Genomic DNA, 8,926 nt, shown 5'->3' with positions numbered 1-8,926 from the left:
AGATGGAACTACCTGTGAAGGATTAAGAGGTGTGACCTTGTTGAAGGAAGTAGTCACCAGGGGCTCTCTTTGAGGTTTTAAAAGGCTCAGGTCGTTCCCATTGTCTTTCTTTCTGCCTCTGACATCCAGGTCAACAGATGCAAGCTCTCAGCTGTTCCTGCTATCATGCCTTTGCTTGGCTGTCATGGACTCTAGCCCTCTGAAACCATAATCCTCAAATTAAATGCTTTCTTTTATAAGCTGTATTGGTCATGGCATTTTATTACAGCAATATTAAAGTAACTAAGACACCTTATTTATTGGTAAAGATGAGCAAATAGAAATAGATATGTTGTTTCTCCTCTCTTGCACCAAAGTCTGTACTTTTATGCACTGTTCTGGACATTTCTCTCTCTCTCTTTCTCTCTCTCTCTCTCTCTCTCTCTCTTTCTCTCTCTCTCTTTTCTCCCTCTCCCTCTCTCTCTCTCTCTGTCTGTCTGTCTTCCCTTTACAATAAATTGTAGAAATTATTTTATATCAACTCATAGAAATATTTTTAATTCAACCATGGAACCATATAAATTATCGCACAAATTATCTAACTAGCTGTGTATTAATGAGCATATTGTTGCTTACCATCTTTTATTGTAGATGGTGCCACAATAAACAGCCTGGCTGACTCTGGAGAGCTGGCTCAGCAGTCAAGAGCCCTGGCTGCTCGTCCAGAGGAAACTCAGTTCCCAGAACCCACATGGCAGCTCATTTGTAACTCCAGTTCCAGGGCATCTGAAGGCCTCTTCTAGCCTCCGGGAACTGCACACATGTGGCACACAGACATACATTCAGTCAAAACACACAAAGTCATATAATAAGAGTGAAAAAAAATCTTAAAAACAAACAAACCCAAATATACAAGTAGCCTGTTCTTAGTTTTTTGTTTGTTTGATTTTGTATTTGTGGGAATGTGTCTTTGGAGTAGGTTTCAAAGTGATTTTTCTGGACCAACAGGATATCACACACCTACTTTTTTTGTTTGTTTTCTATTTTGTCTTTCAAGACAGGGTGTAGTAGGAGCAGTGGGCTGCGTTCTCACCCGGATCTCGGCTAGCTTACCCCGAAATAATTACACGGAAACTGTATTCATTTAAACACTGCCTGGCCCATTATCTCCAGCCTCTTACGGGCTAACTCTTACATCTTGACTTCAACCCACTTCTAATAATCTGTATGTCACCACGAGGTGGTGGCTTCCCGGGAAAGATTCAGCATGTCTGACCTAGCAGCTGGCTGCATGGCATCTGCCTCATTGCCTTCTTTCCAACATTCTGTTCTGTCTACTCCACCCACCTATGTTCTGACCTATCAGGCCAAGCAGTTTCTTTATTAATTAGACAATGAAAGCAACAGAAATACAGAAGATCCACCTACATCAACAGGGTTTCTTTGTAGTGTTGGAACCTGTCCTGTAACTAGCTCTTGTAGACCAGACTGCTCTTCATCTCAGAGAACTGCCTGCCTTTGCCTCCTGAATGACGGGATTAAAGGCATGCGCCATTACCGTCCAGCTCACATACCCACTTTTATTTCTTTGACAGGTTTAATATTTTCCAAAATTCATTTTTCACCAACCAGAAAGTTGTGAGTGTCTCTTCTCTGCTTGACAACAAATTGAGTTGGCAGTATTCAGATTTTCTTCTATTAATTAGGAGTGATATAATATGACTTTCTTTTTTTTAAAGGATAATCATTTTTCATGTTTAAAGGCCGCACGCATGAATGAATAGCTTTTGTATAAATCATTTTGTTTGTTGGCTTACCATTTGCTTCTAGCTGAAAGAGTTTTTGTTTCATTTTCTTTAATTTCCAAAAACTATTTGTATATTGAAGACACGATGTCTGCTACATCATCTGCCATCTTGTCGGTGATTGGTTGCTATGCGCCTGTCTTCATACCTTCAGTAATATCAAATACCACTTCCTATGACCTACAATATGCAAATATTTTGTTATGTTTTGTCATTTGCTGATTGATTGTGACAATTTTGCTTGCTATAGAGCTTTTTAAATTGTCATGATGATAAATTTAACATATTTTTTTTCTTCCCTCACCCTAGAGAGGAAGTTCTTGAGGTTATAGGGCCCCTAGACCTTTCAACCAGATCCCCAGCCCCACCCAGGTAAACCTGAGCATAGGGGTCCCCAAGCTCCACCTGTTCCTTCTTCTCTTCAGGAACCCTCTCTGGGGGATTTGCTGCCTCAGCTGACACCAGGTCAGAACTGGGGACGGGTGCTTCAGCACTAAGTCTAGACCTGTCTTTTGGGAGAACTGTATGGCTGTTTTCTAAAAATTTTTTAGGTGTTTTGAGATAAGGTCTCTTTATATAACCCTGACTATTCTGGAACATTTTGTAGACCAGGCTGGCCTAGAACTCACAGAGTTCTGCCTGCCTCTGCCTCCTTGGTGTTGGGGTTAAAGACGTGCACCACCATATTTGGCCTTGCTTTTACCACCCAAGGTAACCCCTAGCAAACTGCCAGAGGGAGACGGCTGAGCTAGGCAAAGAATCTAAGAATTCAGGGGTCTTCTTTGGGAGGTCACATGAGCAGGTGATTTTTTAAAAGGTAGCCTTCCCTCCTAGATTTTTATCTGGGTCCCTCACCTTCCCTCCTCACCATCATGAGATTTTCTGAGCTCCAGTGACCCAGCAGACTGAATGAAGGCATACGGGGAAATCACCCAGGGTCTGGCTGCTAACCTGTAACATTTGGCTTCAGTCCAAGATGACAGGAGGGGAGGGAGAGATGGGAGAGAGGGGAGAAGGTAGTAGCTTGACCTAACCCTGGGAACCCAAGGAAGGTCTCAGCACTGATGGAGTTCACATCATTCCTGTCTCTGTTTCAGGACAGACAGGTGAGGCCCAAATCTGCTATCCTGGACAAGACAGCAGCTCTGTTAGATCTTACGTATCCCGAATCTCTCTGCCCTGAATGTCGAGAGGGCAGGGATTATAAAGGAATTCACCCATGTGTTCCTTAGTGCTTATTTCTTTCTTTACATTTGGACCTGACATGGTGTTTAATTTGATGTGCGGTGTGAGGTATACTTCTGTACTAGTCTCTTTTTTGTATAGTATTCTGCCTGTATGTATGCCAGAAGAAGGCACCAGATCTCATTATAGATGGTTGTAAGCTACCATGTGGTTGCTGGGGATTGAACTTGGGACCCCTGGAAGAATACTCAGTGCTCTTAACTACTGAGCCATCTCTCCAGCCCCCGTATCATTCTCTTTTTTACAGATGGCCATAGGGTGTCCACACACTGCTTATTAAGAGTAGTGCATCCTGGTCCTGAGATGCTGCTGTTTATCACTATCAGCTTTGCACAGACATCTCCAGAGCTTCTGTCTAGACTGTCTGTCATGTCCCTTTGTCTATCTTCATGCACAGTGTGACTCTATTTGAGTGTGGACTGTGATATGTTTTGCTTGCTTTATTTTTATTTTTTATTTTATTATTTACTGATTATCTACAGGGTCTCACTATGTAGACTGTGTGGCCTGGAACTCACTACTCAGTACAAAGAACAGGCTGGCCTCAAACTCAGAGACTCGGGTCCTACCTCTGCCTCTTGAGTGCTGGGATTAAAGGTGAGTGCTGCCATACCAGAGTGTGTTCTAATCAGTGTGATGGCATCCCCGTGACTTGTCTCTTCTTTGTTTGGTTTTGTTGCTTATCATTCTCGTCTGAAATTTGGGACTGATTTTCAAGCTCCAGGGGAGAGAGCTGGTCTTCTTGGTATTGTGAATCTTTTCATATTAACCTGCGGGTGACTGGTATCTTTATGGTGTGGAGTCATTCTCTCCTACAGCAGCACTCAGAGGTTTTTGCATACACCTGTTCAGTTTTTCTTTAAGTCTTTCCCGTTGTTCTGGGTTTCCTGTCATCAAATTGCTCGTGCAAACTTTGTCCTCTCAACAACTTCTTGGGTACTTCGGAGATCTCAGCAGGTGGAAAGAGTTCTCTAAGTGAAACCTAGATTACCCTTCAAATTAAAGACTCTTAGTTAGGGTTACTATAGCTGTGAGGAAGCACCATGACACCATGACCAAGGCAACTTACAAGAAAAAGCATTGAATGTGGGGCTTGCTTATCATTTCAGAGGGAAAGTCCATGGTGGGAAGCATGGCAGCAGGCAGGCATGCATGGTGCTGCATCAGTAAGGGAGAGCTTACATTCTGATCTGCAGGCAGGAGGCAGAGAGAGTGAGACTAGGCATGGTGTGGGCTTTTGAAACCTCAAAGCCCACCCCCAGTGACACACATCCTCCATCAAGGCCACACCTCCTAATCCTTCTCAAACAGTTCCACTAACCGGGAGCTGAGCATTCAGACATAAGAGCCAAAGCGGGCCATTCTCATTCAAACCAGCGCAAGGGCTATGATTTAAATCTTAACTGTCACTCTCTTCCATTGACTACCTTTCTTCCTGAGTCCTGCTGTCACCATGCCATTTGTTTTCCATCATGCTTTGGTAACCCAATGACACCTTCGATCCCTTTCCTCCTTGCCTGCTTTTTGCCAATGGGCTGTTATCATTTTCCTTCCGGGTGGCACTGCCTATACCTTTGATTGTAATTGCCGAATCTCCTGGCAGGGCCTACCTCTTGGCAAGCTGCTTTTCTTAGAGTCTCTCTTCTCCTGTCCTGTTAGAGCATTCCATCAGGGTACTCTGCCCTCCCAACCACATGAGCCCCATCAATCACTGCAGTCCAGCACAGACTTGGGACAGTAGCTGCCATCTCCTCTGAGCCAGCTGAATGTCACAAACCCGACAAACGCCTTCCCCTCCTGTCTCGTCCTTCTATTTTACCACTGTGTGACATCACGTCCCTGTGTGGTCACTTTTCAGCACCAGCTCTGTCTCTGACAGATTAAGGGTTGACATTTCCCAGAAGCTCCTCCTGATCCATTTTGCGGGTACCCCAGCTTGTGTCATAATCTCCGAATCAACTGTCTCCGATCTCTTCCCACTGAGTTAATGAGGTGCCTCATAGCCTGGCTTTGACATTCTAAACTCCAAGCTGGTAGTTGCTGGCTTCATATCCCAAGCTGGTTTCTTTTCAGTTTCCTGCTCCACAATCAAAGTTCCTTCTCATGCCTCCTGCGTAGTATTTATATGATAATGCATGAAGTGGGCTTGCAAAACTCTCCAGAGCACTGCCCCAAAGTGACTGAAAGTGCCGGCCATTTTTACCCTTGCACTAATAGTGAGTACTTATAATAGGTTACATGATGGAAGGCAGACAGATTAACTTTTATTACATTGGCAGAATAGGGAGGCTTTTTAAAACTATGTTTTGAATGTATTAATTTTTAGAATAGGCCAGCATAAGAGTTATAAAAAGTCAAGCCATATCCCTCCTCCATCTCTTCAGTTGTGTGCTTCTCCTTCCAAAGGAAAGAGAATTCCAAAGCTTTAGTAGCTGTCTGTCACCCAGGGATGACTGTCCCTGGACTACAGCTTTATGGAGTCTGTTTTTTTTTTTTTCTCATTCCCTGAACGTTTCCTCTTTCTGTCCTTTATCTTCCCACTGTTACCATCAACAGAACACCTCCCCTCTAACATCCTCTTCACCAATTCTAGGCCTACTACCCCCTTATGCATGTGGGATACGTTCTAAGACCCCAGGGCAGGCCTGAAGCCACAGAGGGTACCGAATCTGACACAAGATGTACTTTCCACCGTGTGTACCAGTCTGTGATCAGTTGAACTTACAAACTGGGCACAAGCAGATATTAACAGCAGTACAAATCAAGTCAGATTCTAACAATAACCTGCAATAATGAAGTGTGTGGATGTGGTCTCTGTCTTCTGAGAATCCAAACAAGATCAGGTACGATAGCATAGACCTTAATCACAGGAGGCTGAGGCAGGAGGGCGGCGAGTTGGCAGGCAGCTTTCACTACGCAGAGAGGTCCTGCTTCAGAAAGAAAAAGATTCCAGCCAGACACTATAGTGATATTTTTCAGACAGTGATCTACCTAGAGTAACAGAAAGCATGGGAAATGATGGGGGAGCGGGGACTTCTGGACCTGCCCTGCTCCAGGTCTGAGCATGCCTCTTCACCAAATACCCCGCCACTGCCTTCTTGGTGCCTGCCTACTTGTCCAGCTGGAAGACACTGCTATCTCACTAGAATTCAAAGTCACAAGTGCTTTTGATGCCACTGACTGTCTTGCCCTACACAATTAGGGTTATTGCCTTATCCTCTGCCACCCCAATAGACAGAGACTTCCTTGAAGAAAGAGACATTTCTCTCCATGGGTCTTCCCCCTTGCACTCTTTGGTTCTAGGCCTTGTGTGTAAAACATACTCAATGTATGCTTCCATCACTCAGAATGGATCCAAACATCAAATGGAAGCATGTTCTATAAAACAAAAGCGATGTAGCCAAAAAGTACTTCAAAGTAAACTCATTCCTAAAGTCAGGGAAAAGAGATCTACAATGGGATGAATTTATGGGCTATGAGAGTGGAAAACATCGACTAAAAGAAACGATACAGAAATTATCGTTCACTTTTTAGGTGGAGAAAAGCATTGTGGAGATTGTCCTTCTCTTTAAAAGATGCATGATGCAAAGGAAGGGTCCCTGTCTGCTGTTGTTTATTTGCAAACACACAGCAAAATGAGAGAAAGGGAGAAAGAGAAGATGAAGAGAAGGAAAAGATGAGGAGGAAAAGGAGAAGAAAGAGAAGGAGGAAAAAGAAGAGAGAAGAAGGAGAGGGAAGAAGAGGCAGAGTAGGAGGGGCCAGGCATAGGAGGAAGAAGGGCAGAAGAAAGGAGAAAACTGGCCAAGCATCCACTGTGTGGCCCTTGCCTATGGGAAATCATTTGTGATGCTTTGAAGTTGCCTATACATTGAAAAAATATTTCAATAATAGTAACAAAACAGAACACGGAAAGCCTACATTGTCGACTTGAACTGAAGGAAGAGCTTTGACCTCTCTTTGCTTGAATTCCTTCCTGGCTCAGGGCCTCTAACTTTCACCTCAGAACCAGGGAATAGTTTTGGACCAGAATAATAGAGTCGGTCATTTCTAGTGACATCCAATCCCCCTTACAGTGGGACGTGGAGAATGCGCTTGATCCAGGAGACATGTGCTCACCGAAGCTGACTTCATGCTCTGGCAAACAGTGGTCCTGGGAATGCTGCTGCATGGCTGGGAGCGCCAGCATCCACACTGTGGGTTCAGACATCAAACAGAAGGCAGATAGCCAGGGAGGAAGCAGCTAGGCATCCCAGGGCGGGTGGTGAGCACCTGACCTCCTGAGCCTGCCTGCATTCCTGAGACACAGTTCATTTTTTTCCAGCTCCTAAGGGATAAATGAAGCCCTGGGCTCCGGCTGTGGGGATTAGCTCTGCCTGTGTGATGGCTCCAAGAACAAGAGTTTCTCTGTTCCCCAGGGATGGCTAATAATATACTATATGTCATCTGTCCCCTGTTTATCAGAGAAAGAATTCCCTGCCAAGAGAGCATCAAGCTTGCCCCAGAAAGCTGCCTCTTCTGATAGCAAAGATTTTCTCTTTAGATAGACACCTTAAAATATATTATCTGATCTTGTTCCCTCTCTACAACTCAGTAAACACATATTCAGAATAATCTAATCAACTTGCCACTTAGAAATTCCGTAATGCCTTCAAGTAGAGAAGAAAGCTTACATTTGACAAACACTGGTGTGTCGAATACTTGAATAGCCTATGGAATGCATCTGACTGGCCTGTGAGATGCACAATTTACTCCCATTTCACAGATGAGAGAACAGGTCCTGGAAACACGATGTCCCACCCTATGGTTTAGGAGTGGACGACTGTGGTGTATCTAACCTCAGCTCCATGTTCTTTCTGTAGCAAGCCACGCCCACCACTCCTCTGAGCACTTCAGTCTCTTGGTTCCTTCCACACACTCTTGGTTCTGCTTTCTGGGCCATGGTTGCTGTTGTCATCCACGTCCCTCAGAACTTCTAGAGAGCTGTTTCTGTCCCCAATGCTGCTCTCCTCACAAACCTAGAACCTTCCTCTCTCCCCTACCTCCAATTCCTTACGTGTAAGGAAGGGTGTTTAGCAAGTGACTTTGTGGATCTCTTTATGTGGCATTTTTGACTCTGTTGTGTTTTCTGCTGGGCTCAGGATCTACTTGGTGACAGTAAATGAGTCTGACGGGAAGAGAGGAAAGGCTCGCTGACTTTAGAACAGCAGTAGGTAAAAGTAACCTGCGCAGAATATTTCTCTTCCGAATCCTGGAGGTGTGAATGGCTCCAGCTATGTAGATAATTGATGGCTACACAGGACAAGCCCCTCCCAACAAGGACTACAGATGATAAAGAAGAACGTGGAGGCATCCATCTCTCTGCCTGTGTCTACCAAGGTCTAAGACATAGCCCTGGCTTCTTGCATTATCTTTGGGAGCCTGCTAACATCTGTTCCCTAGGCGATGCCTCACTATTCCGCATTTGTCTTGCCCATCTCTTCCCAGGATCTGGACAGAAGAAAGCATGGTGGCAAGGGACAATGTGTCACTGGACAGGAAGTTCAGAGTCAGGAGCCCATGCTCTTTCAGGTGATGGGCGGACACTTCAGGGCTGACAGGGCTAGAAGGAAGATGAGCATTTCAGTCCAAACTGGAGCCAGAGGAGCCATGAGAAGATGTGGCTCCGCAGTGGGCTGCGGGGCAGCACGGGGGTTAGCGAGCCTCAGCGTGCTTTCCAACCACTTCCCTTGCCTGGCCTCACTGAACATATAAATGCGTGCGGCTCTGCTCTGAAATTGCCTGAGTCTTGGAGTGAATCTCTGAAGTCTCCATGGCTCATCACCCATAACGTGACTTCTGCCGGGGGAAAGGCTATCTTCCGATTCCGGCTTATCTTCCTGAAGTGTCTTAGATAGGAA

Source organism: Myodes glareolus, chromosome 9 (assembly GCF_982192425.1).
Source record: "Myodes glareolus chromosome 9, mMyoGla1.1, whole genome shotgun sequence".
In the NCBI taxonomy this organism is placed as follows: Eukaryota; Metazoa; Chordata; class Mammalia; order Rodentia; family Cricetidae; genus Myodes; species Myodes glareolus.
The sequence above is the reverse complement of the archived record's forward strand: the minus strand, read 5'-3'. Positions refer to the sequence as shown.